This window comes from Nelusetta ayraudi, unplaced genomic scaffold (genome assembly GCF_046127955.1).
Source record: "Nelusetta ayraudi isolate G7.1 ecotype Tasmania unplaced genomic scaffold, CSIRO-AGI_Nayr_v1 ptg000021l, whole genome shotgun sequence".
NCBI classification, from domain to species: Eukaryota; Metazoa; Chordata; class Actinopteri; order Tetraodontiformes; family Monacanthidae; genus Nelusetta; species Nelusetta ayraudi.
The window spans coordinates 5,320,939-5,346,253 of NW_027466071.1; the positions used below are offsets into that span (position 1 = coordinate 5,320,939).

Genomic DNA, 25,315 nt, shown 5'->3' on the forward strand with positions numbered 1-25,315 from the left:
TTGATTTATTTCAGTAATTCGATTCAAAAAGTGAAACTTGTACATCATATTCATTCATTACACACAGACTGATATAGTTCAAGTGTTTATTTCTTTTAATTTTGATGATTATAACTGACAACAGTTCAATTCAGTATCTCTGAAAAGAATATTACTTAAGACTGATACAAAAAAAGAATTCTAGAAATGTTGACCAACTGAAAGGTATGAACATGAAAAGTATGAGCATGTACAGCACTCAATACTAACCCCTATTTTACACCAGAAGCGTCTGCAGAGCATCAGCAGAGCCTCCGCGTCGACGCAGTAAAACGTGGCCAATAAAGTCAATGAGCAGGCTCACACCAGGCACAGAGCGGCCGCGTTTCAGAAGCGTCCCAGAAGCAGTAAAACGCGAACCGCTGGAAAAGAACGCAAGAATTTATTCTTTGACGCTTGCCGCGTCCCTCCTGCGTCAATCACAGCAGGTAGGATCGTTCAGACAGGAAGTCAATGGTGTAAAAACACAGTGGATCTGGTTGATTTTCATCATAACACACATTGTGCTGGATTTTGTATTTACACGTGCTGAACTTTACTGTGAAACATCAACGTGACGCATCGGCTTCAACACTGTTCAGGTCGGCCGTCAAACAAAAACAAATTTCACTTTGAATCTCAAACTATGAACAAAATGCATCTATACTTTAAATACCTGCATTTTGTATGATTTATTATTATTTTTCTTTTGTACACACATAGATACTTCGAGACACTATCCCAACAGTGTCTCGAAGTATCGATGTTTTGTTTCATTGTTGTTTTCTTTAAAAACACGCTAAAACTACCTGGGTTGTCGCGCGATCTTGCAATCCTCGCGTGAACCGATCGAGCCGCTGCGCGAGACGCTCTTCTCGTAAAACGCGTCCTGTGGGAGAGGGTGCTGGAGCGTGAGCAGAGCGTCTACGCGGTCGATCTGCTCACGCTCTGCTGAGGCTTCTGGTGTAAAATAGGGGTTAGTTGGGGCTCCTTTGGCCTGAATTACTGCAGCAATGTGGTGTCGCATGGAGTCGATCAGTCTTTGGCACTGCTCAGGCGTCATGAGAGCCCAGGTTGCTCTGATAGTGGCCTTCAGCTCTTCTGCATTGTTGGGTCTGGCGTCTCGCATTTTCCTGTTCACAATACCCCATAGATTTTCTATGGGGTTAAGGTCAGGCGAGTTTTCTGGCCAATTAAGAACATGGATACCATGGTCCTTAAACCAGGTACTGGTGGCTTTGGCCCTGTGTGCAGGTGCCAAGTCCTGTTGGAAAATGAAATCTGCATCTCCATAAAGTTGGTCAGCAGCAGGAAGCATGAAGTGCTCTTAACCTCCTCCTGGTAGACAGCTGTGTTGACCTTTGACCTAAGAAAACACAGTGGATCAACACCAGCAGATGACATGGCACCCCAAACCATCACTGACTGTGGAAACTTCACACTCGACCTCAAGCAACGTGGATTCTGTGCCTCTCCTATTTTCCTCCTGACTCTGGGAACTTGATTTCCAAAGGACATGCAAAATTTACTTTCATCAGAGAATATAACTTTGTACCACTCAGCAGCAGTCCAGTCCTTTTTCTCTTAAGCCCAGGCGGGACGCTTCTGACGTTGCCTCTTGTTCAAGAGCTGCTTGACACAAGGAATGCCAGCTGAGACCAATATCTTGCATACGTCTGTGCGTGGTGGTTATTGAAGCACTGGCTACAGCTGCAGTCCACTCTTTGTGAATCTCCCCCACATTTTTGAATGGATTTCGTTTCACAATCCTCTCCAGGGTGCGGTTATTATCCCTATTGCTTGTACATTTTTTTCTACCACATCTTTTCCTTCCCTTCGCCTCTCTATTAATGTGCTTTGACACAGAGCTCTGTGAACAGCCAGCCTCTTTAGCAATGACCTTTTGTGTCTTACCCACCTTGTGCAAGATGTCAATGGTCGTCTTTTGGACAACTGTCAGGTCAGCAGTCTTCCTCATGATTGTGTAGCCTAAAGAACTAGACTGAGAGACCATTTAAAGGCCTTTGCAGCTGTTTTGAGTTAATTAGCTGATTAGAGTGTGGCACCAGGTGTCTTCAATATTGAACATTTCCACAATATTCTAATTTTCTGAGATACTGAATTTGGGTTTTTCATTAGTTTTCAGTTATAATCATCAAAATTAAAAGAAGTACCGTATTTTCCAGACTATAATCTGCTACTTTTTTCCCATGCTTTGAACCATGCGGCTTATTCAAAGGTGCGGCTTTTCTGTGGATTTTACTTCACCTGCCAGGGGGCGCTTTAGCAGGAAGTGCTAAAGCGATGGACAGTGACAGGTGGTTTCTGGGTTCGGTGTTCATGAAGCAACTTTAATGGTTCCAGTGCGCAAAAAGAAAAAGTGACAGCAGTTCGACGTGTGTTCGGTGGGTTCAGTGGGTTCAGTGAGCAACTTTTCTGTTTTGGCTCTCGTCTGTATGTTCTCTTGTCTTTATGCGCTCTGTCTTGTGAGCTCCGGTGCGTCGCTGACTCAAGTTCTGGTCCGACTCCATACCAGTTACAGAGCTGCCAACTCTCACGCATTGGGCGTGAGACTCGCGCGTTTGACTCTTTCCTCATGCTCTCACACCACACCTCTGATTTCTCACGCAGAAGGGCTGCATTGGCCATGCGGTACTGTCGAAAGTGGTGAACATATGTATACTGCCATCTGGTGGTGAGCTTCTGCGACTGTTGCGTGTGGACAGAGAGCTTTCAGCAAGCTAAAACTTTTCAAAAAACTATTTAAGGTCCACAATGTCCGAGGAAAGGCTATGCAGTGTTGCCATGATGTCCATTGAGAGCCAGTTGTCTCGAAAGCTGGACTTCAAAGACATTATGAATGACTTTGCTAGCAAGAAGGCTCGACGCCGGGCTCTTGATGAGTCAGTTGTGACAGTTGTGAAAACTGCCATTACTATTATAGTAACGCCAATTTCTCCTCCATCTGGATGGAGAATTTCCATTTCAACTTTATTTTCATTATTTTAAAATGATGCTTGAATTTTTTTTCACTGAATATAAATATATTTAAGTTTGTTTGTTAGAGGTTTTTTTTTTTATTAATCATTCATAAGTGTTAAGAGTTTGTTTTGTGGAGAATTCACAATAAAAATATTAATAAATATAGACACTGTCAAAGATGGACTTAAGCACTACTATTGAACTATACTGCATTTTTGGAGTTATGTGAAGCTTTTGACAAGCGCTGCGCAAAGGAGGCCGATTTGATTTTTTTTTTTCAGGGGCCCAAAATTCCTGGCAGCGTCCCTGCAAACGAGATCACGTGATCGCTGACTGTCACTGAAAAGAAAACAGCAAGTACCCTCAACTTCTCAGCAAAAGAATGTGTGCTTGATTAAAACAGTTCATAAACTTGCTACCGAACGGTCCAAAGACGTAAATGATAAACCTAACCCTTGCTTGACACCTTTTATTTCAAAAGGTTTCGTCTCTTTGACTGGTGGTTTGAAAGACTGTAAAGAGATCACCTTACTGAGAGACTCAGCCGGTTCTCAGTTAATCATTAAGGCCAACATCTTACCTTTGTCATCCGTTACCTCTTGCCACTCTAGTGTTAAAATGCGGGGAGTCGGAATGGTTAACATGCTCGCGCCGCTGCACAGAATCCATCTTCAGTGTCCTCTACTTAGTGGATGGTTCCATGTTGCCGTTCTCCCCGACTTGCCCACAGCTGATGTTAATTTCCTTCTCTGTAATGACATTGCCGGGGGAAAGGTGAGCCCAACTCCGATCATTGTGGATGTCCCTGTTGCAGCCGATGCCCCCTGTGACAATCAAAAATCTCTTGAGATTTTTTTCCAGCCTCGGCGGTCACAAGGTCTCAAGCTAAGAAGTACGGAGACAATCTATCAGACACGTTCCTCTTTGCAGGTCGGCCAACTGGTTTTGAAGTTGCTGAGCCTCAGAATGGCAGTCATGAGCAAGCGGGCATGCAAGCGAGTGGTCATCCAATGGTGTACTGCAAGCTGAACCAGGACGTGCCAGTACTGCGACTGTGGTTCAATGTAGAGGCTGAACTGAAGCAGGACTTTCGTCTGAGCAGAAGAGCCATGCAGGGTCTACAAAGGCTCCTGCAGAGGGAACAGGACCATGGCTGTGGCTCTCAACTAGAGGTCCTGATATACGTTTACTGGCTGGCTCACGGCTTGTCCTATCGGGTTGTTTCCAGCGTCTTCTGTGTGCCAAAGACAACTGTACACCGTGTCATACACAGAGTTGCACGTCTGAGCTGGCTTAACCTGAAGCTAGCCATCCACTTCCCAGAAGCAGAAGACCTCAATGAAGTTGGAGAAGGATTTGGGCAGCTTTCAGGAAACCCTGTCCTGAACTTTGTCGTTGGTGCAATAGATGGCTGCCATTTTCGCATCAAACCTCCCTCTCAGCACAGACTGGACTACTTAAATTACAAAGGGTTCTTCTTGATTAATATGCAGGCCATTTGTGATTCCAAAGGAAAGTTTCTGGACATTTTTGTTGGGTATCCCGGGTCAGTACACGACACACGCATCATGAAGAACAGCACATTTTACAGGTCCCAACAGTACCCCCCCCAGAGATTACATCATTCTTGGCGACGGAGGCTATCCCTGTCTGGACAAACCAGTCAGCCTCATCACACCCAACAAAGAGCCTCTAAGGGGACGCACAGAGATCCGCTTCAATTTCCACCATGCCCAGGGGCGCAGCATTATTGAGAGAGTTTTTGGTATGTTGAAGACGAGATGGAGGTCAACACTTTTCAGAGCTCTGGAGGTTAGGCCAACATTTTCAGCTGTAGTCATTGCTACCTGTGCCTTTTTGCACAATGTCTGTTTGGATAATGGTGACATGCTGGGGCCAGACAATGATGCTACACAAGACATCTTTGACCCTCAACCACACCGTGAAGCCCTAGTGGCAAATGAAACATCTGGTAGTGTCAAAAGGGACCAACTGGCTGCCTTAATTTCTGGCTAAGACCAACAGGGCTGAAACAATGCTGTCTATAACGTATAGAAAATACTGAGCATGTATATAGTTTTAAAACGTTGTGAGTGAATTTTATACACAGTTGTTCAATAAATACTTTTCATAGAAATTTACTTTGTTTTTCTTGTTGTTGTTTTTTTGCTGTGTGTAACATTTCTACTTGCAATCTGAGACTGCTATAACTGTTATAATGACATAAGAACAGTTATGCCCACAATCTTAAAACTCAAAAAAAATATATATATATTTAAATCTAAATATGAAATCGAACAATACAGGAACATGTAACGAACATTTCAAAACGGTTACAAAGGTCAAAAAATGAGGTAAAAAAGTTTGTGCAAAAAAAAAGCAAACGGCGCATGGTTGATAAAATGTGATTGCATTTTCTTTATGATTACAAGAGTATGCAATCACATTTTATCAACCAGGCGCTCAAACAGTGTGAGGAAGCGCTCCCTCTTCGCCTCACTCTCCTCATGGCGCCTCTGCTCCCTCTCACCCTCCTCCCTCAAAAAAATCGATAACTACATTGGATTTATTTATTTTTTTCGGGGGGAAGGTGTTGGGGGGCTTGCAGCTGATGACGTTGCAGTGGCAGAGGTAGAGGTACAGGGAACCGTTTCCTGAGAAAAATACAGAGCCATGTGACATGTCCATGAGTCACATATGGAAGAAGAATAATACCTAGGATTACAATAGCGTCCTGGCAGCTTAGGCTGCCTGGACCCTCATGAAAGGGCAGGAAAGGGACGGAAAAATCCGACGAGATAAGGAGGAAAGAGGACAGGAGATAATAAATGTTAAAATGTTGGAGAAGAGAGGTTGCAAGAGGGAAAATGGCAAAAAAGAGGAGTGAAGGTAAAAAAAAAAATGAAGGAGAATGAGGAAACATACACATTACAAATGCGGAAAACTAGATGGAATAAGGGATTTTCTCACCTTGTACCTCGTCTTTAAGTTTTCCCATTTTTTGGCAGGTTGTTGGGGCTCACCAACCCCCACCAGGCCAGCTTCTTGGATGAATTGCCTGTATAATAACAAATAAGTAGGTTAAGAGACATAAGTGAAAAAGATGTAGAGTTCGTGCATTGCTATCTATTAACCTGCTCATTAAAGTCCATATTCAAAAAATAATGCCTGCAAACAAGCTACAATACTCACTGCCAGAGCTTTTTAGGAGCTTGTTTGCTCCTCAGAAAGCCTTGCTCGTTGTTGGCCCTGAAATGTATCAGGGCCCGCGTTGTCTTTGTATTCCCTGAAGTGACACAGTGATAACATTGATTAATATTCATATATATATGTGCACTGTTAACACTGTCAGTTTAATCATAAGCCACAAACGCAGTTATCACTGACGGATCCACAAGTTTTTTGTAGCCTGAGTTAAACAGAAAGAAAAGAGCGCCGTGTATTCTCTAAATAATATTTGCTAATAGCACAAAAGAGGATACATTATTCAGTCCTCCGCCGCTACACAACGAAGTATACAAGTACGTGAAGCCGGGACCGCCGGTCCGGCTGACAAACATCGTAAAGTAAAAAAAATAAATAATAATAATAATAAACGTTACGCAACAATGACGTCAATAATCCATAAAAAGTCTAAAACTAAGACAATAAAATGTTTTTGTAATATTGATATCTTTATTAACTAAGAAAATACTTACATTTATAGCTCGCTCTTTTCGCCACCATTGTTTTCGTAAAAGTTTTGTCGAAAATACGCAATGCCTTCTGGGTAGCCCTTGCTCCCAAGGGTGGTGCCGGATAATCTGTTTTCTGTCATTCTTCCAGGGAGAGGAGTGCTTACTCGAGAGGGTATTGAACCACAGAGTTTTGTTGTAGAGTATGGTGGAGTTTTGTCATTGAGTGACTCTGTAAATGACCAAAACAGCAAATATTTATTTGATTTCATATGGAATGGAAAGCACTATTGGTAAGACTGCTGTGTTTCTTGTTGTTTCATTTGTAGAGTGCATTTAATAACAGAATGAAACTGAAACGGATTGAGATCCAGTTTGAGAGTTGAATTACTGAATCCAGCATTAATCTATTTAGTCTTTCTAATCCAACTTTAGGCTCATGCTGACCGAAAGGGTGTGTCATGTTTTGGTACCGCTGCAGACTGAGAAATGCATAATAGAACATCTGATTTAAAATTGGTATTTATCTTGCAGCATTGATGCTTCAGAAGAAGATGGAACACTGGGACGACTGGTAATTGATGATCACTTACATCCAAACTGTAAGGTCAAAAAAATAATCGTCAAAGGAAGGCCACATTTATGCCTCTTCGCTTTCAAGGAAACCTTTCCAGGCGAGATTACATATGATTATGGAGAATCCTCAGACACTATCTGAGAGCCTTTGTGAGGTAATGTGAGGATCAGTCTGACCCGAAGTTGAAAAATATTGCAACAACTTCAGTAAAGGCAAGTTTTCCTTTGCACCTTCGCTGTCACTCTGAGTGCAAGAGGACACAGGTGTTGAAGATGGGTGGGTGGATGTTATAATAAGCATAATTTTACTTGAAAATCAAGTTAAGCCAGTTGATATTCAAGTACATTTATGGTCTGGATGACTGAGAACCCTGAGCCAGCCTCAATGTTGTGCCTCTTATTGATTCTTTCACAGGATGTCTCTGGCCTTCCTGAGAATGTGATGGTTCCAGCCAGTTCAACTCCTCTAGCTTCAACGGTCAACACTGTAAGTTGACAGTTCATGTTTCAATAATCTTTACTGTACATGAAGACCAAGTTGAACTAATTGATCATAGAAAACTGTTGTTTTGAAGCCAGAAGCTGTTGAAGGGATCACTCCTGTTTTTGATTCTCTTCTCAAAGCAGGTGTCATTGTCCCATGCCCCAACTCGCCAGTGCGCACGCCCATGTTCCCTGTCAAAAAGGCCAGAGTTCCTCCGTGATGACTGGAGGTTTGTTCAAGATTTGAGAGCAGTTAACGCTGCTGTCCACGCCAGGGCACCGAACGTGCCCCACCCACACACGACTGCATAGCAGAGCTAGACACAATTTTCTCCCCCCGACCTGACCTGACTGACGAACCCCTTGCTAATGCTGATTTTGTTTTCTACGCAGATGGTTCAGCGTTCCGGGACGACAAAGGCGCCAACAGAGTTGGTTACGCAGTTGTCTCCGACTCGGAGGTCATCTGTTCTGACTCCCTTCCATGTCACCTCTCAGCACAAGGGGCAGAGCTGGTTGCGCTAACTGAAGCATGCAAATGTGCTGCGGGCAAGTCTGTCACAATCTACACAGACTCCCGTTATGCGTTTGGTGTCGTTCATGACTTTGGGGCACTGTGGAAATGCAGGGACTTCCTCAAGTCAGACGGGAAGCCGGTGTTAAATCATGTGCTTATTGCTGACCTCTTGCAGGCCATACTTTTGCCCTCCCAAATAGCAGTATGTAAATGTTCTGCTCACACTAACCTTCGTGACCCTGTTTCCCAGGGCAACGCCAGAGCTGACGCGGCAGCAAAGTCCGCTGCAAGGCAGCCTGCACCCTCGTCAGCCCCGATGATGACAGCCTCATTTGAGGAGGCTGATGCATCACTGGCTGAGATGCAGTCCCTCGCCACAGCGAAGGAGAAGGCCACTTGGCGCTCCGCCGGTGCACGCTGGGACCACGTTACTGACATTTGGGTAGGACCAAACGGTAACCCGTGTCTGCCAAAACATTTATTTTCACATTTCGCTAAATTGACGCATGGATTAGACCATGTGTCAAAAGGGGGGATGTTGGAATTAATTAATCAATTTTGGTTTACTAGAGGGTTTTCAGTCGTAGCACAAAAGCATTGTGAAGCGTGTTTAATCTGCCTCTCACAAAATGCAGGACGACCAGACAAGATGGCAGCAATAGCAGCACACCCGGCTCCAACCAGACCGTTTGAACATGTCATGATGGACTTTATCGAATTGACACCGTCAGCAGGGAAAAAGTATTGTCTGGTCATGGTTGATATGTGGTCGAAATGGGTCGAAGCGTTTCCCAGCGCCACACAATCAGCTAATGACGTGGCAAAGGCCTTGCTAACAGAGATAATTCCAAGATGGGGGATTCCAAACAAAATCTCCAGCGATAATGGGACACATTTCGCAAACGAGGCGCTTAATTAAATCGGGAAACTGTTTGTCATTGACCTCAGAAAACATTGTGCTTATCACCCTTCCAGTGGTGGGGCGGTAGAGCGTGAGAACGGGACGTTAAAAAGCAAATTGGCCAAGTGTTGTGCCGACACTGGCCTGCCATGGCCAAAAGCTCTTCCCATTGTCCTGATCCGCGTTAATCTCAGTCCTTTTGAAGTTTTGTTTGCAGCTCCTCCCCAGATTGGGAGACTACAGGAGGAAAGGCACTCCCCTCCACGGCCTTGTGTGAAGACACAATACTAACCTATTGTTCCAACCTTGCATCCGCTCTAGCAGACGTAAGGCGCCAAGTGTCCGCTGTTTTGCCTCAGGCTGCGACAGGACCACTGCACTGCTTGAAGCCTGGCGACTACATCCGGTTGAAGGACCTCCGGAGAAAGAGCTGGAGAGCAAGTCGCTGGCTGGGGCCGTTCCAAGTGCTCCTGGTGACGCAGACCGCCGGCAAAGTGGCTGAAGGAGCCACCTGGATCCACGCGAGCCGAGGCAAGCAAGTCGTCGCCGGGGAGTGGACGAGGGCACTTCAGAGGGAGGAGGAGAGCCATGTGCCGGATCATCACCTGTCGCTGTAGGACGCCGAGGACGCCGGGAGCTGACGAGTGAAAGGTGAATCAAAACGCTTCACTCCAACGAAAGCAGCAAGATGGAACGTCCAGTGTCATGGCACCTTTTCCGCCGGCCAGGCTTTTGTGGCCTGCCTGGCCCTCATCAGCTGGATCATCGTTTTCACAATCTGGTGTTTTCAACGCACGGAGGGTTTCCGAGGAGAAGGTGGCAACGCCACCATCACTGCCTCTAGCACTCCTGTTCCAGCACACCCTGCTGTTTCACCTGCCTTTTCACCCCGCACCACACCTTACACTACACCTCACATGAACATCAGTGTTGGGCAGCCAGGACGGGCTGACCGACACAAAAGATGGGCCACAACTGACATGCTCACTCATTCCCTGAAGACTCCTGCACACCCGTACGCAACCAATCTAGGTGGCGTTATGCAAACTCTGCAGCACGAGCTCAAGGACATGTGAACTGTTTTGTTTGTTCCCGCATGGCGCGATGTGGGGAAGTAATGTTCCTGACGATTTCAAAGTGTTTCCAGAATCTGCCAAAGTTGCTTTTTCACTGTTCCCCTGGACAGGGGTGGGAAAACTTATTTTATTCGCCGATACACTTCACTACCGTTTATTGCAGTTGACAAACTTGACACTGAATGCTACCTCGTCCATTAGCCAGGAGCTAAATGCTATTCGTCTAATGGTCCTTCAGAATTGTATGGTGCTAGACCTACTCACTGCACCCCAGGGTGGTGTTTGTCACATTGTAGGCACGTCGTGCTGTACGTACAGATAATGCTGCAGATGGCGGAGCAATCTCCAAGGCTTTAGATAGCCTCAAGAAACTTTCTGCTGCCGAGATGTCTGACCAAGACGGGGATTGGTGGTCATGGCTCTCTCTAGGGCAATGGAAAGTGTGGTTAATAAAGCTGCTCGCTCCCGTAATCGCTATTCTCATTGTCATTTCGGTTATCACCTGCTGTTTTGTTCCTCTGATCAAGCGTTGTGTCAACAAGGTGCTCACTTCTCATCTGACTGGCTGATAGACAGCCGACACGCACAATCAGTTTGACATGTCAGAGAGGATGTTTGTGAATGTTAACGGATTCCCAGATGCGTGGGGCTTCAGCTGCCCTTATCCTGGTTGTGATTTCAACAACACCTACAACGATGTGTTTGCAGAGTACCCAGAACTTCCAGATCTCATCATTGAGGATGATGATGTCGATGACATTGACTCTGTGTAAAATACAGCACAGACGCAATGTCAGAGTTTTTGTAGTGGTTTTTAGCATACATAACAATAGCTTATAGGTTAATGTTTAAAGAGAGTTATTTTTAGTACAACTGTAAGTTCGTATTACCATGTGCCTTGCAGATTCCTGCCTTTGCGATCACGGGAAGTGTAACAGTCCAAGTTATGATGTTTGTGTCTAAAGCCAATGGTGGACATGAATTGATGTTTGTGTGGATGTTTTCACTCTTGTGTCCTGTGATCAAGAATGATCAAAAGGGGGGAATGTAATGGAAAATATGTATTCTTGGGTTATTCTTTATTCTGTTGTATTCTGTGTCATATGATCACTAGTAGCACGTGTAATCTGTTCGTTTCATAGTATAACCTTCTCGAGACATTCTCCTCATGGTCCACCAGAGGAGGCTGTAAATGTGTCAGCTTGTGCTGATTATCTGTGCTTTGTTTTCCTCTTCTTCCCTTCCTTATCTCTTCCCTTCCCAGTCCAGTGTATAAGAGACCTTCTTCCTCCTTCCCTCCTCGCACTCGCACTCGCACTCCCATTTTACTGTGTTTTGTGCCTCGGAGCTCCGATCCCCTTTTTATTGTTTGTTCATTAAATTACTTATTATCCCAGTATTCCTGCATCGGCATCTTTGCTCTTTTCCACAACAATACATATGCGTTTTGTTTTTGTTTTTTTATCAGGATGTTGATGTTGAGCAAGTTCCTGACTCTGCCAGTAGCTGTTCTTCTGAAGAGGTTTATCTACCTGACACTGCATCATCAAGCGATGGATCTTGCTCTGATGAAGATATTGCCCTGGAAACTGTCATAGTGAAGATTCACAGTGATAAAGCTCACCACATTGCAAGGTTCGATTTGAAAAATCTTCACAGCAGAGGACAAAGAAAGTACAGCAGCCTATATCCTCCATGAAACAGAAGGACAATGATTCTTCCAGCTCTGGCAATTTTGCCATGCCTGATAGTAGAAACCAAACTCTCCTACCAAGTACTAAACCGTCTTTTCCTGCTGAGATAGCGTTAGACCCAGAACTAGTAACTTCTTTTACGGCAAGAAATTACTGTTACGTTTGCAAAAAACCACAATCTAAAATATCACGTCATTTTAAGAAACACGAAGAAGAGCCTGCAATTGCTGAAGCATTTTCATTTCCCAAAAAAATCCAAGGAGAGAAAAAGATTACTTGAGAAGCTGTGGAACAAAGGTAATTATGAACATAATCAGGAAGTTCAGAGAAATCGTGAAGGACAACTGAAAATAAAAAGAAGACCATCACGATCCAAAATCGCTGCGAATACCACAACGCATGTCCATTGTCCCTATTGTAAGGGTATGTTTTCACGCAAGGAGCTCTTACGGCACTTGCGTAGATGCCCTTCAAAGATGGTCTCAGAAACTGGAGCTGCTGGTAAGGCCAACATGTTAGTTCTGGCTGATATGGCAGAGGCAACATCCGGCCAAGCAATTTCTGCTGGATTGTGGAAAATCCTTGGAAATATGAGGCAAGATGAAATTGTATCAATTGGACAAAATTACTTCTTAATTCTGCAGCTGGGTCAATCTCTTTTCAACAAATATGGGAGTGATTCAACAAAATTTGAGTATATCAGAACAAATGTCAGAAAAATGGGAAGACTGTTGTTGACCTTAAGAATGAAATTCTCTATATTTAGCTTTGAAGATGCTGTTAAGCCAAACAATTTTTACAAGATCATCGGAGCTGTCAAACCGGTTGCAGGATACGATGAAGAGAAGCACTCATATAGCACACCCAGTCTTGCCCTGAAATTAGGTCATTCCCTTAAAAAGATTAGCGACATTATTCTCTTCAGGGCAATCGCAGCAGAGGATGAAAGCAGGTGAAAGGTTCGCCAAACTCTGCTCAAAGGAGTGGGCTGGACATGTCTCCCACACTGCACTGGCTAGTTTAAGCAAGTCAAAATTCAACAAACCATCCACAATACTGTTTACAGAGGATGTACAGCTTTTACACAAGTACTTGGAAAGGAAAGCAGCTGACGCCATGGAAGACCTAAAAGTCCATGAGTCTCCACAGGCCTATGCAGAACTTGCTAGGGTGACACTTTCTCAAATCATCCTCTTTAACAGACGGCGTGCCGGAGAAGTCTCAAAGATGAGTCTTGAATCCTTCAAGAAAAGAGATCAGACTGAGCTTGTTGTGGAAAAGAGCGAAGATGCTGATGCGGGAATACTGGGAGAATAAGCAATTTAATAAACAGACAATAAAACAAGGATCGGAGCTCCGAGACACAAACACAGTACAACCAGCGGAACGGAAGCAACAAGTGCAACAGCTCAGAGGTATGCGAGTGTGAGTGTACAGAGCAAAAAGGAAGAAGGTCTCTTATACACTGGACTGGGAGGGGATAAGATGATGAGAAAACAGAAGGAGAACACAGAGAAACAAAACAACGATTATACGGCAAGTGGCCGATTTCACGGCTCATATCCTGCTCAAGGCGATAAAGAGGCCCAACAGGATGAGCACATCAAGGGCAGGCCATAAAACAGAATGAATACAAATCATATATGTTAACAGAAAACAGAAGACTACTATATGGTATCTACGGTCACTATAGTCATGAGTGCCTGTGCGCCCTGAGCTCTACACATGAGCAATACTCATGTGGTCGCCGCATGATGACCATGCGGCTGCTATGATTCGAACAGTTTACATGTGCTACTAATGATCATACAATAAGAATCAAGATAAAAGAATAACACAAGAATACTTTTCCATTACAGAGCTCAATAGAGACATTGCTGCTAGCCTGTCACCACTTTAACAAAAGCTAGCCAAGAACTTTAGCAGGGTAGAAATTATAGGCAAAAGAGGGAGGAAAGTAGCAGTTTTTACTAAATCCCGAGGTTGTCAGTGCGACAACATGTTTATCAGAGAAGAGAGACTTGTGTTATGTGCACAAGGATAATCCCTTCCTTTTTGGACGGCCACATTGTCCACCCACAACCACTACAGGGGGCAGGACTGCATCAGAATTGTTTCACGCAGTTGTGGCGCTAAGAATCCCGACAATCTGAGGTCTACATATCTTTGCAAGCACGTTGCAACATTGTCCCAAATTCTCAACCTCAAAAATAATGAATTCGACCAACTAGCCAACTTTTTGGGCCATGACATTAGAGTCCACAGAGACTTTAATCGTCTGCCAGAGGCCACAATAGAAATGGCAAAAATCTCAAAGCTTCTAATCGCAATGGAGAAAGAAAATAGAGGTTGTTTCATACCTGCTGCTCGGTCTGTGGTTGCTTTTCTGTTAGAGAAAGAACAGTTTTCCTCACTGAAGTCACAGTTGATCATTTATGCAAGCAACATTTATAATTTATTGTTTCATTTTCTGGGAGAGTAAAGGTATAGTTCAACCTTTATATTTTCACCAAAAGTAAACACGAGACAAAACGGGAAATAGCATTTATTTAAAAACAAACACAGAAAAACAGACAGTAAACAAAAGATTTCAGGAGGACGTACTGATGCAAAGAACTTCTCGTTTTGTAGGAAAAAAAGGGTAACGAGAGAACGGGTACAGAAATAGAAATCCACCGCAGTAAAACCTTTGGTTGGCGTTCTCTCAGCTATTATTTTTCACACCGGTGAGTAATTAACAATCTTTATAGGGTACCGACCTGTTAGCGCTAAGCCTGCTGGGAGTTGTTGGCTTGTGGACAATTCAGGTAACACTAACCACTATGCAATAATTAAATTATTTTAACTATACTTTAACTCTGTAAATATAACATCAAATATTATCATCATCAATAAACTTAATAAATTCAGTCAAAAGTTACAACACGCCTCCTTATTTGAAATAGCTGCCCTAGCGAGCCAAGGACGACTTTGTTAAATGCTGCGGTGTTCGAGGCGGTGTTCGAGGCTTCCTGAATACTTCATCCTCTCGACGATGTATTCATGGTAAAATTTACCTGACACGGAAGTTCCGTGTAGAAGGAGTTGGCGTCGATGTCCGCTCTGACAGGGAACATCGACGAGGACACTGAGCCAATCCAGTGCCCTGCTCGTCGCTACGTCACCACTAAACTTGCTTCGTCTCGCTTGGACCCTGGGGGATTGAGGTACCAAAACAGCGTGCCCTACAACCGTGTAGCAGCCAGTGCGAACGCCCTACAACCGTACCTTGGCGAGGCGAGGCAATGAGAACGGCCCCTAAGTTCCCCAATGTCCAATTAAAATGGAAAAACCACCTCAGATTTTGAACCTTCTGCCTAACAAAAAAAACAAGACTTTTCTTTTCTCTTTCATGTATGGTTTGTACTAGTGTAAAAGTAGTCTAGATTGTTACTGACAAAAATAATGCATGAATTGGTGTATTTAGTCTGTTCATCTGCAAAATTTGAAATGCTCCGGTCAGCCATACCATATGCAACCAACAGGTTTCTCTGATTTTTATTTTTTAATATCACTGGAAAACAGAATTTCAAATGGTGGCGCTGTGGTTAGCGCTGCCGCCTTACAGCAAGAAGGTCCTGGGTTCGATTCCGGGCCTGGGACCTTTCTGTGTGGAGTTTGTATGTTCTCCCTGTGTCTGCGTGGGTTCTCTCCGGGTTCTCCGGCTTCCTCCCACACTCCAAAAACATGCATGTGAGGTCAATTCAACACTCTAAATTGTCCATAGGTGTGCATGTGAGTGTGAATGGTTGTTTGTCTCTATAGGTGTGTTTTCATTGCCTCGCCTCACCACGGTATACCACGCCTCGGTACAATTGTGTTTTCATTGGCTGATCACGAGACTGTGGGCGGAGCGGGACAATGTTTTCGTCAGCATCATTTCTGTACGACACACAACAGCGCAGCAATGGACAAAGAGGTTGCTTCATACCTGCTGCAACCTTTATATTTTCACCAAAAGTAAAAATGAGACAGATATATTGGGAAAATAGCATTTATTAAAAAAAAAATAGAAAAACAGACTGCAAACACGGCAAAAAATGGAGCCTCCTACTTATTTGAAATAGCCTGTATGAGCTGCCCTAGCGAGCCAAGGAAGGCGTTGTTAAATTTTTTTTATCACGATATGTTTTCTTATATTGCTCGATGTCGATAATTATCACGATATGAATTTTTTATTTATTTTTTAATCAATAATAGTTTTAATATTAGTATTCTCCTTGGACCGCAAAGAAACCAGAAGGATTCTTTTTATAAATTTATTGTTAGAATGTATGACAATACAAAACATTCAACCACAACCCGACAGAACCAAGACATTTGTATTACATCTTAGATGTACTGAAATAAAATAACTTAAATGTTGAGGATTATGTGTCTTGTTTTTAACATCTCTCAAACATTTTAGAGGTAGTGTACTGAACTGATTAAATAAAATAAAAACAAAAATAAAAAGAGGTACAGACAGACAGTACAATATTGCACGTCACTGCTCTGGTTATGTTTCTGTACTGCATCCATTTTTTTTTTCTTCCTTCTACGGGGTAGCTGCGTTAAAGGCTGACTGTATTGTTGTTTGACGAGCAACTGTTTGCTTAGCACTGTCGCTAGCTAGGCTACTGCTAGTGCTAGCGGGAGATCACGCAGCACACTCCCCAGGGCTCTTGCAGCAGTGCGTTGTTTTTAGCATTACCTGCGGGGAGGCTAGCATGAAAACGTAAACTGGCTTTCAGACCATTCTTTATCGTGGTACTTCTTGAGATGTTGAAAGAGGTTCGTGGTGTTTCCCGTTTTGTTTGGGGACTGTTCTCCGACATAATTTGCACTTAGCGTTAGCCTCTACTTTGTCGGACCTGAGGTAGCCGAACCAATTCCAAATCACCGAACTGGTATTGCCTTTCTTCGCCACTATTTCATCGTGCTGGACATTTTCAGATTCCTCCTCACCCTCGGTGTCAGGGGACAGTTCTCAGGCACATTTTGAACAGTTTCTTCACTTCCCTCGACTTCTGCTCCTCGCTACTCATTTCTACGTGTTCCTATAACTAGCTTTAGCGGACGGCTGTGTGTGTCTCCCATCTGAGTTGTTGCGAGCGGGAGGAGGCGTGTGGAGGGAAGGAGGCAAGCCGTTGTTTCTCTGCTGGGATTGGCTGTTCATTTAGCACGCGCTTGTTTCTCTCCTGTGGGATTGGTTGGGTTATCGAAATAACAGCTCATGCATTTATCATCGTAATCGTGGAGTTTTTAATCGCGATTATTATCGTAATCGATTTATCGCCCAAGCCTAGGTTGAACACACCCGCAACGTCGAGGGCATGCCTGGTTCGCCCGTCCCTCCCCAAAAGACAAAAAAACATGTATTGAAATAGCTGTGTTCAAAAAATGTATACACATATAAATGTATTCATTCAACATCAATAGTAGCTACTTGTATTCACGGTAAAATGTACCTGACACGTAGCGCTGCGAAGGAGTTGGCGTCGATGTCCGCTCCGACAGGGAACATCGACGAGGACACTGAGCCAATCCAGTCCCCTGCTTGTCGCTACGTCACCACTAAACTCGCTTCGACTCGCTTGGCCCCTCAACAATAGAGGTACCAAAACAGCACCCCCTACAACCGTGTAGCGGCCAGTGCAAACACCCTAACACCGTACCGTGGCGAGGCGAGGCAATGAAAACGCACCCTATGTGGCCCTGTGATGAACTGGCGACTTGTCCAGGGTGTCACCCTGCCTTCGCCCTAAGACAGCTGGGATAGGCTCCAGCAGACCCCCGTGACCCTGATCTCAGGAAGAAGCGGGTATAGAAAATGAATGAATGAATGATAGTTTCATTGTTGAATCACTATATAAAAACATTTTTTGGTGGCCTATTTTTCTTTTCACCAGAAAATCAAGAAATGCAGATCCCTGAAGAGTCCAGCAGCTCTTCTGGTAGTGTGTCAAAATATTATAATTTGTCCTTGCTTGTGTGCAGTGAGTACTGATCTTGCTGCAAAGCTGTTAAAAGATCTAAAGTTCTTAAATCTGAGTAGTTATTTATTCCTTTTTTTTAATAAGGTAAAAGAAAATGCGTGGGATTGCCCCAGGGCATGGCCAAGAACTGCAAAGGTAAGGTTTTTGTTTTTTTATTGTCATAGTAATGGTTTGGTTTTCCATATACCTGGTTCATTGAACACATGAGTATATTCACGTTGTGATGAGGTGAGTTCTGTTTTCGTATCATAGAGGGAGATGGCTTAAACTGTACCTTTTTTCAAGCCACGATTTGTAGGATGTCTCGGTAGCTAAATGTTGTTGTGCACCGTGTATGGATTTGTAAAAACATCTCAGTTAAATCTCATCCCTGCTCCAGAGGCAATGCTTTGGGTACTGAATATTATGCTTGCCGTTTTAAATAGAGATTTCCTATCTTCTCCAGGGCAAAAAAAGAGTGTGCGACTCAGTGTGGTATCCACCTCTAAAGGTAGAACTAAAGCTAATAATTTCTTTCTTATTTTTGGTACGGAAATAGTGATAGAACACCCCCAAGTACAGTTCACTTCAGTACATGGTATTGTCAGCTGATGCAGACATTACTATGTTGTTGGACTCAAAAAAATCTTTGGCCTGAAATTTAAACTTGACCTGTAACAACTGTCTTCACCATTTAACATTTCTTTATTATTGTTATTATTATTATTATCGTTGACATATTTTAACTCAAGAAGATGTGTGAAAAGGCAGTGGAGCAAGGATGAAGTTTGTGCTGTTATGAAACACTTCAAAACACACATTTTAAATGGACACTTGGCAACAAAGTTGGAGTGTGAGCGGTGTAAGGTTTCTGAGAACCCTTTTTTGGTGGACAGAACTGTCCAGAACATAAGAGACTTAGGGGCATCATGTTCAAAAGAAAGACGACGTAATCATGACCAGTTTGCTGTGGCTGTTGGTCTTTGGCCAGCAACTATTTGCTGTACATTTTTTTGTTTTTCAGGTGCAATGCACTTCCTGTTTCACGCACGTTATTGTTTACATTTATAAAAAACAACATATTTTACATTGTTTTCAGGGCAGTTTCTGTAAAGTAAGCCTTTAAGCCATTTTCTGCTCTGCATGTTGGAATTATACGCTGCACTTTTTTTGTTTTTCAGGTGCAATGCACTTCCTGTTTCACGCAAGTTATTGTTTACATTTAAAAAAACAAAAAACAAACATGTTTTACATTGTTTTCAGGGCAGGTCCCATAAAGTAAGCTATTTTCTGCTCTGCATTTTATGTTGAAATTATACCCTGCACCTTTTTCAGTATTTTCAGGGCAAGACTTGTGAAGCAAGCCTTTAACCTATTTGCTGCTCTGTACTTTATGTTTAAATGACACCTAGAACTTTTGTTTATTTTGTTTTTTGTTTGTTGTTTTTTACAGTATTCTCAGAGCAAGACTTGTTAGTGAGCCTGTAACTTTCTTTTTTGTTCGGTTTTTGTTTAAATTATACTTGGCACTTTATTTTAATTCATGTTTATTGCTCTCTTCAGTTCTTCAAAGAGCTGAGGTTTTTCCTCTAATTCAAGAAAAAAAAAATAAGCAAGACACAATTTTCCTTATTTATTGTCTTTTCAGGACAAAAGGATATTTGAAAGGAACAGAACTATTTAAACAAAGTGTTTGTTTGTGTGTGTGTGTGTGTGTGTGTGTGTGGTAATGTCCTAAAAAGCAAAGGGGTCCTCAGTAGTCTCAACTAGGATTGAAAACGCCTCCTCCCGCCCCCGTCCTGATAAACCTAAAAATGGCAGATTTTAATATCTTCCTATTTTTTTTTTTTTTTTTACAATAATTCAATTCTAAATAGCCAGAAAAATCACAGATTTTTTTTAAAAACATAATTTATCTTGCTGCATCTCTCTGGGACCAAGAGAAAGGTGGGCCCCCATAAACCACAGCAGAGCCTGTTTGGAGAAACTGACCTTATGAACCACCCAAACCTGTGTGTGTGTGTGTGTGTGTGTGTGTGTGTGTGTGTGTGTGTGTGTGTGTGTGTGTGTGTGCATATATACCCTGTTACGGGAGCCGTTGAGGTGTGTGTGTGTGTGTGTGTGTGTGTGTGTGTGTGTGTGTGTGTGTGTGTGTGTTCATAGGTCTATGTGCAGCCTCCCTCCGACAGTTGGCCCTGGCAATGCCCCGTGACAACACAACGACTGCGGTTGGACACCACCCAGCCAACCAGGGAGCGCCAACCAGCAGCGTCACGTATAGAAGGCTGGAGCTCCCCTGAAGGCAGCGGCAGACACCTTGAACGCCACTTGTCAATTCGCTCGTAATAAACTCCTGTGTGTATCGTAAGTATTGTTTAAAAATACAGATTTACGTTTTCCACCTGGTAGCTTTCTTTGTGTTAGTTTCCACTAGGGTTTAGGAGTGCTGATCACCCTGTATTTAAGTTTGAAAACGTAGACTTTGTTTTGGTTATTGAAAACAGATTTGGGTTTATTATATTAGTGAAAATTCTCAGTTATAGCTCCATCTTTTCTTTCTGGAGTCTCTTTCAGTTTTGATCGGTTATTGGTTTGACAGCACTCAGACTGGCCTTTTCTGTTGTCGCACTTCTTGCATTTTATTGTTGGTAATAAAAATTATTACCTTTATTTCCAATACCGTGTGTTACTTCCCTTTCCCCTCTTGAGCCAGGGTTTGTAACATACCCATATACAAACATGCCAGCGTGTACATATAATGATAATAATATTGATAATAATAATAATAATGATATACTTATGAATAAATGAGGCAATAAGCTATGCATCAGTGTGCAACAGTGTACACATGCTTGTGCATGCCAGTGTGTGTGTATGAATGTGGGGGTGTGTGAGAAAGTGAGCGATCAAACAGGCAAGAATATCCCATTTCTCCAACCTCATCACAAACAATAGCAAAAACACTGTCTCCCCATGACGACACGGCGGCATGGCGTCGCCCCACGCGGGAGAGCGAGCAGGAGAGACACTGTTTCGCGCGCACCCACACACACACAAACTAAGTGGCACACATGGGGTGTTGTAGTGGATTTTTATTGTATTTGATACTGTTCTTGTGCCCTGCCGTGCTTTGGGGTGGGGGGAAGTGTGGCGTGAGCAGGGTATCGGCGTGGGGAGCGCGGAGCACCTCGACTCCCATTATTTCCCATTTACCAAGCTGTAACAGTCAGTGCACTGGTCAATCATCTCTCACCGTCATTTGTTCCACACTAGTCACCATGTTGTTCACACACACCTCACCTGCATCCGTTTGGTCTCGGTCGGCTCCGCTGCTCCTGGTTGGAAGCGCGCGGCGCTGCAGGGGTGGGGTTTTATTGAGCGCCGGGCTAAAGCCCGGTTCACACTGGACGCGGAAGCGCCGCGAAGCGCCAACCGCTTCCATTCGGCGCCCACGTTAATCAATGTAGTGGTTCACACCAGACGCAAACAGGCGCGCGGCTCCCCTCGCTGATCACGCCGTCAGTTCACTGGACGTGGAAGCAAAGCGTCGCCCCACACCAGCGACGGGCAGGTGGAGGATCCCGGACATGGCACACCCGCCGTAAAGCCGGCCAGGAAGAGGCCCGGATTAGCAGGCCCCCGGGCCGGAGGGCACCCACCCCACGAGGAGCCAGGGCAAGATGACAGGGAGGCAGATACCGCAAGAAGAAGGGACACCACTCGGGGCGGACAGGCAGCAGAACCCGGCCCCCGGCGCTTCTATTCGGCGCCCACGTTAATCAAGGTGGTGGTTCGAGCGATCCTCGTCAATTGTGCAGGAAGTCGCTCCACACAAAAACTAGAAAATCTGGCGAATTTCCAAAATAAAAACCAAATAAAAAAAAACTATCATATTTGTATGTTATATTTGTAAGTATGTTGCATCAGAGTGCGAGATGTGACCAAATCTAATCCAGTTACAACACAAGAGCCACCAGGGTCCCTCAAACATTTTATCCCCCATCTCCCACCTGTTCCAGGGAAAGCTTTCCTCAGCAGGCATTTTCTCTCTCACGTCCAGGATCATTTCCAAGAAGTTTGTACTTTTCCATGCATAGTACTCATTAAATATTTTTAGATTATAGCAATATCATATAAAAGACAAAAATGAATAAATTAATTTAGCCTACATATTATGAAAATAAATGTTTTTTTTTTTTTTTTTAAGGATAGATTCAAGTATCATGTTAACTTTGCAAATACAGCCCTACTGGCTCGAAAGTACTTTTTACTTTTATTTAGCCCTCATATCCACCTGAATAGTGACACCCAACTCATTTGGAACATGGCATGATGGTTTTCTTTTTTTATTAGAATGTTTTATAATGTTGTACTTTCAATCAATTCCTCCTATGATATTCATTTCTTATCTACTAACACCTTTGGCTCATAATAATACTCAAATTTACCTCTATCTCTAAAGTATGTTGAAAAAGGAATAAAGTTTCACACATTTAAATTCATATATGAATAAGACAATGATGACAGAGTACTTGAAATAATGACAAGTGAAGTGATTTCCATTCACATTTATTTAAAGCATCTTACACAAAGCAAAATTTACATCAGAGCATCCTGTCCTGCCAGGACACACTGCCCTCAGGAGAGAGGAAAAATACGCCGAATTTCTCTCTCACATCATACGCATCTCTGCTTCCTCTGTTGCCACCCATGTTGCTGGCATCTTGGAGGTGTTCTCCTCGCTCCTCTGCCTCCTCCAACCACCTCTGATTGTCCACTGCGTTGAGGAGGTAGTTGTGCAGGATGCACACAGCCATCATCATGCTATCCACATTCTGTGGTTCCATACAGGTGCGTGTGTAAAGAACCCTCCACCTTGCTGCCATAATGCCAAAGGCACATTCCACCACCATTCTGGCCCTGGACAGTCTGTAGTTGAATATCTTTTTCCACCGTCCAAGGTGGCGTCCAGGGAATGGCCTCATTAGTTATCTTTTCAGAGGCAAGGCAGCATCTCCAACCATTGTGAATGGCACTGGCCCTTGTTGGTCTGCTCCTGGCAGAGGACAGTCAGCAGGAACATGGAGTGTTTTGTTTTCCATTCCAGTTCCAATGTCAGATCCACTGTAGACCCCTCCATCACTTGAACGTCCATAGTCCCCCAACTGGACGTTGATAAATCGGTAATTTGAGTCTACCAGTGCCAGGAGAATGATGGAAAATGTCTTTTTATAATTGAAGTACTGACTTCCTGATTTTTTTTTGGTGCTGTGATGACAATGTGTTTGCCGTCAATAGCCCCAAGGCAATTTGGAAAATTCCACCTGGACCAGAAAGCAGAGGCGATATCTCTCCACATCAGCTCCGTGGGCCTGGGAAACTGGGTGTCCATCATCCGCCTCACGATTGCTTGGCACGTCATGTGTACGGTGGTGGACACGGTGCTCTTGCCTAATCTATATTGGAAAGCAAGGTTGGAAAAAGTTTCCCCTGTACCAAGAAATCTGTTGGAATAAGAAAGAACATTTAATTAATAGTAATAATATATATATATATATATATATATATATATATATATATATATATATATATATATATATACATATATAACTGTGTATGATAAGAGCAGGGAAAATTTGAGCGTGATAGGAGGAAATGTGCGTAATTTTCCCTACACATTTGTATGTACAGCGCCTTGCAAAAGTATTTACCCCCCCTTTGCTTTTATCTATTTTGTTAGATTTCAGCCTGTAATTTAAATGTTTTTCATCTGAATATTTCGTGAGATGGAAATGCACAAAGTAATCTAAGTTGGCGAAGTGAAATGAGAAAAAAATATATAAAATAATAATTTAAAGAAATAAAAAAGTGGAAATTGGCATGTGCATATGTATTCACCCCCTTTGCTATGAAGCCCCTTAAAAAGTGCTGGTGCAATCCATTACCTTCAAATGTCACAGAATTAGTTCAATGAAGTCCACTTGTGTTCAATCTAAGTGTCACATGATATGTCAGTATAAACACACCTTCTCTGAGAGGCCCCAATGGGCTGCAACTCTACTTAGCAAGAAGAATCACATCATGAAGACCAAGGAGCTCTCCAAACAAGTCAGGGACAAACTTATAGAGAGATACAAGTCAGGAAAAAAATATCTACAAAAAAATATCTACATCTTTGATGATCCCCCAGAGCACCATCAAATCTATAATCGCCAAATGGAAACAACACGGGACCACAACAAACCTGCCAAGACAGGGCCGACCACCAAAACTCACAGACCGGGCAAAGAAGACATTGATCAGAGAGGCAACACAGAGATCAAAGGTAACCCTGAAGGAGCTGCAGAGTTCTACAGCAAACACTGGTGTGTCTGTCCATAGAACCACAATAAGCCGTACACTCCATAGAGCTGGGCTTTATGGAAGAGTGGCCAGTGAATACCTGTCAGTGTTAAAAATAAGAAGGCACGTTTTGAATTTGCCAAAAAGCATGTGGACAACCCCCTAAATGTATGGCAGAAGGTGATCTGGTCAGATGAGACTAAAATTGACTGATTGATCTTATCTTACCTCAGTGTAACTGCAAGCTGTTGTTTTGGTTCGATAGGTTCCCTGAAATTGGTTCTTTGAGTGGTCAGATCAGGCCCAATCAAAGACAAAAGATGATCCATCTTCTCAGCAGACATCCTGAAATATTTAAGATGGCAAACACTGTCCAGGGACAATTCGGCAACAAGATGGTGAAACACACCAAATTCCATTCTTTTTTTGTTAATGGGGTGGACCCACATTCTTCTTTGGCGACGCCTGCGTAACAACAGGTACAACGCAAGGACTCTCTTCCTGTCTACAACTCGCAGTGTGAAACAGAAAAAGAAAATAAATGTTATAAAAGTAAATAGTAGATACAAAAAAAATATTTTTTCAACGTTTTATCTACACTACTACTGTATGCACCATTCTCTCTCTCTCTCTCTCTCTCTCTCTGGCTCACGTCTTTTATTTGATTAACGAATAAATACACACAATACAGGACAAACATGTTGGGTACAGTAAGTAAAACAAGATGTATTATTAATTTTGTAAGATTATTTACTTACCCATGATGAAAAAAGCTTGAGTGGAAGTAAAAAAAAACAGCAGCTGAGCAGAAGCGCTTGTCGACCGTCACGGAGCTGTTCGCGTCTGGTGTGAACGAGTTGGAGCCTCGCACGCGGCGTTTCCACTTCCATTGAAATGAATGGCACGAGCCGCGCGCCTGTTCGTGTCTGGTCTGAACCACTACATTGATTAACATGGGTGCCGAATGGAAGCAGTCGGCGGCGCTTCCGCGTCCAGTGTGAACCGGGCGTAAGTGGCGTAGCCCATTGCCGTCAGGGTGGGGTGTTGTTTTTTTTT

General features: G+C 43.4%; 3 long non-coding RNA genes across 3 annotated transcripts in view; 1 reads left to right on the forward strand and 2 right to left on the reverse strand.

Moving 5' to 3' along the window:
* The window catches only part of LOC142889180 (uncharacterized), a 42,829-nt gene extending 20,536 nt beyond the window's left edge, over positions 1-22,293 (forward strand). The window contains exon 2 of the long non-coding RNA XR_012926804.1: positions 22,125-22,293. This is a non-coding gene — a long non-coding RNA (uncharacterized LOC142889180). The remainder of the gene's footprint in view (positions 1-22,124) is intronic.
* LOC142889198 (uncharacterized) overlaps positions 1-25,315 on the reverse strand; it is a 265,120-nt gene that overhangs the window by 129,038 nt on the left and 110,767 nt on the right. The window lies entirely within an intron of this gene.
* On the reverse strand, positions 22,471-25,132 carry LOC142889179 (uncharacterized). Its single transcript, XR_012926803.1, has 2 exons — positions 24,488-25,132; positions 22,471-23,421 (listed from the first exon to the last, which is right to left on the reverse strand). It is a non-coding gene; the product is annotated as an uncharacterized LOC142889179 (long non-coding RNA).